Source organism: Rhinopithecus bieti, unplaced genomic scaffold (assembly GCF_001698545.2).
Source record: "Rhinopithecus bieti isolate Rb0 unplaced genomic scaffold, ASM169854v2 scaffold_44159, whole genome shotgun sequence".
In the NCBI taxonomy this organism is placed as follows: domain Eukaryota; kingdom Metazoa; phylum Chordata; class Mammalia; order Primates; family Cercopithecidae; genus Rhinopithecus; species Rhinopithecus bieti.
Window position 1 is genome coordinate 687,024 of NW_016818573.1, and position 5,101 is coordinate 692,124.

The 5,101-nt window shown below is 50.5% G+C and overlaps 1 non-coding gene across 1 annotated transcript; it reads left to right on the forward strand.

The window, feature by feature from the left end:
- Positions 1–346: 346 nt before the first annotated feature.
- On the forward strand, positions 347–428 carry TRNAS-GCU (transfer RNA serine (anticodon GCU)). The gene has a single exon. It is a non-coding gene; the product is annotated as a tRNA-Ser (tRNA).
- The last annotated feature ends 4,673 nt before the right edge of the window (positions 429–5,101 follow it).

A 5,101-nucleotide genomic window follows, 5' to 3' on the forward strand; every position in this document is an offset into this window, starting at 1 on the left:
CGCCGCCCGGCCGCGCGCCGTGCAGACGCCCCGCCCGCCCGGGCCCCGCCGGCTTCCCGGGACGCGCTCTCCTCCCTCCCCGCCGGCGCGCGCACCCTGGACCAAGCGCGCCTTGAACGAGCAACGCGCTGGGCTGGACTCGGAGGGAAACCGTGGCAGAGCTCGGCTGCAGGGTGGTGGAGGATGGCGCGGGCTCAGCTGAAAGGAAATCAAAACGCTGCCTTCCTTCCGCGGCTTCTCATTTCCCCGTGTCCAAAGAGGTCTGCGCTCCGAGATAGGTGGTAGTGCTTGGAAAGTGTGGAGGAGATGAGAGATAAGTGAATGTGGAAAGAGCTATATTACGTAGGACGAGGTGGCCGAGTGGTTAAGGCGATGGACTGCTAATCCATTGTGCTTTGCACGCGTGGGTTCGAATCCCATCCTCGTCGGCCCTATTTTATAGGGGTGGGAAAAGCATCTAAATTTTCACATCCTGCCTGTTTGCAGCAGCAACCTGGAGAAAACTCAACTGGAGGTGCGAGGGGTAAGGAATCTTAATTTTCACATCCTGCTTGTTTGGAGCAGCAAGCTGAGGAAAACTGAACTGGGGGTATGAGTGGAATTCGATCCCAAGTCTCTCTGGTATTTATCCACCACGCATCTCCTGCCTGTTCCTACTCCAGGTATCTGTAGCTCTGGGCAGAGGCCAAAGGTGTTTTCTTTACTTCTAGAAAGAGGAGGTCGCAGGGTTTGGTGGCACGGAAAAGACTAAAACCGGGATTCTGGCCAGTGTGAAGTTGGGGGCCAGTGTATGATCTGCAGGAATTAGGGAAGCCCGCATTGGAGGCATCGCCCTCCCCGTCCGAAGTAGTGGTACTTGTCCTACTCCCCAGCACTTCTCCCAGGGCGGAGACCTTGTGTCCATACGCCTCGCTCCCCAACACAACACACACAATCTCTTTTTTTTTTTTTTTTTTTTGGGGGATTCTTGCTCTGTGGCCCAGGCTGGAGTGCAGTGGCGCAATCTCGGCTCACTGCAACCTCTGCCTTAAGCGATTCCCTGCCTCAGCCTCCTGAGTAGCCTGCTGTACGCCCGGCTAATTTTTTGTATTTTTAGCAGAGGCTGAGTTTCACCATGTTAGCCAGGATGGTCTCGATCTCCTGACCTCCTGATCTGCCTACCTCAGCCTCCCAAAGTGCCAGGATTACAGGTGTGAGCCACCGCGCCCGGCCACACACAAACTCTTAAGCAGAAGGCCTTGAACATTCCAATATCAGGCCACCATACTCTTAATAAGTATTTGTGGATTAATTCATCTATGGACTCTTTAGAACACGAGAAGCCGTGGGAAGGGCAGACACTGCCACTGCTAAATCAATTACCGTATATTACTCAACTTTTTAGGCTGATCCAGGGAGGCCCCTGTAGGGCAGAGTGCTCTGAATCTTGGGATGTCAGGACAGACTGGGCAGGGCTTCAAATAAGGATAAAGTGTTTGTCCCGCTATTCCACAGGCAGTAGGGTGCCACGGTTGTGGAGTTGAAGAGTGATCAGAAAACCTTTATTTTGCAACCTAGTGCAAAAACACACACTGAGTACCTGCTCCCTGCCAGGGACTGTGTTAGGCATGAAGGGATTGGAGGAGACACAGGTATTGTCCTTGAGGGGTTTCCGCTGGTGACCTTGGCTGTAAAGAGGAGAAAGGCAAGTGCAGATCCTTTCAGCACAGGCCTTGCAGACAGGAGGCTCAGAAGCCAGACATGCTACCATTTGGATTTTCTTTGACCTCCTCAGTGTTTTATTTATTATTTTTTATTACCGTTATTTGAGACAGAGTTTTGCTCTTCTCGTCCAGGCTGGAGTGCAATGACGCAATCTTGGCTCACTGCAACCTCTGCCTCCTAGGTTCAAGCGATTCTCCTGCTTCAGCCTCCTGAGTAGCCGGGATTACAGACATGTGCCACCATGCCTGGCTAATTTTTTGTATTATTTTTTAGTAGAGATGGGGTTTCACCATGTTAGCCTGGCTGGTCTCGAACTCCTAACTTCAGGTGATCCACCCGCCTTGGCCTCCCAAAGTGCTGGGATTACAGGTGTGAGCCACTGCGCCCAGCCTTATTATGATGATGATGATTATTATTATTGTTATTATTATTTTGAGATGGAGTTTCTCTCTTGTTGCCCAGGCTGGCGTGCAATGGCCCGATCTCAGCTCACCGCAACCTCTGCCACCTGGGTTCAAGCAATTCTCCTGCCTCAGCCTCTAGAGTAACTGAGATAAGAGGCATGCACCACTACACCCAGCTAATTTTGTATTTTTGGTAGACACGGGGTTTCTCCATGTTGGTCAGGCTGGTCTCGAATTCCCGACCTCAGGTGATCTGTTCGCCTCCCAAAGTGCTGGGATTACAGGCGTGAACCATCACGCCCATCCCCGCCTTAGTGCTGGGATTACAGGCGTGAACCATCACGCCCATCCCCGCCTTATTATTATTTTTTAAGACAGCGTCTGGCTCTGTCACCCAGTCTAGAGTGCAGTGGCGCGATCTCAGCTCACTGCAATGTCTGCCTCCTAGGTTCAAGTGATTCTCCTGCCTCAGCCTCCTGAGTAGCTGAGATTACAGGCAAGCACCACCATGCCCGGCTAATTTTTTGGTATTTTTAGTAGAGATGAGGTTTCACCATGTTGGCCAGGCTGGTCTCAAACTCCTGGCCTCAAGTGATCTGCCCCCCTTGGCTTCCCAAAGTGCTGAGATTACAGGCGTGAACCACTGCACCCTGCCCCAAACTGATATTTTAAAACATTAAGGAGGCTGGGCGCAGTGGTTCAGCCTGGCCAACATGGTGAAACCTCATCTCTACTAAAATTAGCTGGGCCTGGGTGCCTGTAATCACAGCTATTCTGGAGGCTGAGGCAGGAGAATCGCTTGAAACTGAGGCAGAGGTTGCAGTGAGCCAAGATAGCACCATTACACTCCAGCCTGGGTAACACAAAAGAGACTCTATCTCAAAAAAAAAAAAAAAAAAAAAAAAAAAAAAAATTCGGTTTGGGCTGGGCTCGGTGGCTCATGCCTGTAATCCCAACACTTTGGGAGGCCAAGGCAGGGGGATCACTTGAGGCCAAGAGTTCAAGACTAACCTGGTGAACATAGTGAGACCCACGTCTCTATAAGAAAAGAAAAATGTTTGAATCATGTTAGTAGTTAACGCTGATGAATCGGATTTCACGTACAACCCATCTTTCTGCCTTTTATTTTATTTTTTTGAGATGGTGTCTCACTCTGTAGCCCAGGTTGGAGTGCAGTGGTGCAATCATGGCTCACCACAGCCTCAGCCTTACTGGGCTGGGACCTTTCCAAGTAGCTGGGACTACAGGTGTATGCCACCATGTGTGACTCATTATTTTATTTTATTCTATTTTTGAGACAGAGTCTCACTCCAGTGCCCAGACTGGAGTGCAGAGGCACATCATGGCTATTGCAGCCTCAACCTCCCGGGCTCAGGTGATTCTCACACCTCAGCCTCCCGGGTTGTTGGGCCTACAGGTGTGTGCCACCACACGTGGCTACATTTTTGTATTTGTTTGTAGAGATGAAGTTTTGCTGTGTTGCCCAGGTTGGTCTTAAACTCCTGGACTCAAGAGATCCACCCATCTTGGCCTCCCAAAGTGCTGGGATTATAGGCATGAGCCACTGAGCCAGGCCTATCTTTTATTTTTAAGTTCAGAAGATCTGGCAGTGGCTGGCCTGCATCCCCACAGGGTGACAATGGGCCACAGCACCAGAGTGGCCCCCACTTTGCAAACAGTCTTCTCTTTGCCAAACTCCCAGCCCTGCCCTTCCTTGTCTGCCTCTGCCTGTGGCCCTTTGAGCATTTGAGTTTCATCTGCAGTGCTCACACGATACCCATTTATTACCTCAAAGAAGACTTGCCTGCTCATCTGCCCCCAGTCCCCCACTACAGTGTTAGGCGCACAGCAGGTGTCATCAATACATGTTTGTTGAATGAATAGTTAAGATGCTTATGAAGTGTCCCCAGAGACACTAGTCTAAGGGGACACTGTAAAATAGTGACTGGGGCTTGGTGAGGTGTCAAGATCAGGGAAAGCCACATGGAAGGCCCAGCAGGTGGCAGAAAGCTGCTACTGTGGGTAGAGGCACCTGGCTGGGGAGAGGGACTGTTTGTGACAGAGAGGGGAGTGGGAGTTTCAAAGACCAGTATAGCCAGGTGTGGTGACTCTTACCAGAGTGAGACCTTGTCTCAAACAAACAAACAAAAAATGGCATTAATAATCAATAACGAGGGATCTGCTGGTGCCCTTACTACAGGCCAGATGGCAGGGCATACCTGAACTCTCCCCAGGGAGACTTGTGTTAAGCGTTCTCCAGAGAAACAACTGTGAGAGTGTGTGTGTGTGTGTGTGCGCGCGTGTGACAGAGAGCAGGAGAGAGTAAGTGACTGATTTTGAGGAATTGGCTCATGTGACTATGGGGACTGGCAAGTCCAAATTCCACAGGGCAGGCTGGAAACCTAGGGAGAATTGGATGTTGCAGCTCAAGTTAAAAGGCAGTCAAGCCAGGAGCGGTGGCTCACGACTGTAATCTCAGTACTTTGGGAGGCCAGGGCGGGCGGATTGCTTGAGGTCAGGAGTTTGAGATCAACCTGGGCAACATGGTGAAACCCTGTCTCTACAAAAGTACAAAAAAATTAGCCGGGCATGGTGGTGCGTGCCCAGCTACTCGGGAAGCTGAGGTGGGAGGATAATTTGAGCCCAGGAAGTCAAGGCTGCAGTGAGCCGTGATTGCACCGCTGTACTCCAACCTGGATGACAAAGTGAGACCCTGTCTCAATATAAAAGGCAGTCTAGAGGCAGAATTCCCTCTATCTTTTTCCCTTAAGGCCTTCAACTGATTAGATGAGACTCACCCACATTATGGAAGGTTGTGCTATTGTAATATAATAAATGGCCGTGGCTGGGCATGGTGGCTCACGCCTGTAATCCCAGCACTTTGGGAGATTGAGGTGGGAGGATCGCTTGAGCCCAGGAGTTTGAGACCAACCTGGGCAACACGGTGAGACCCCATTTCTACAAAATTTTTTTTTTTTTTTTTTTTTTTTTTT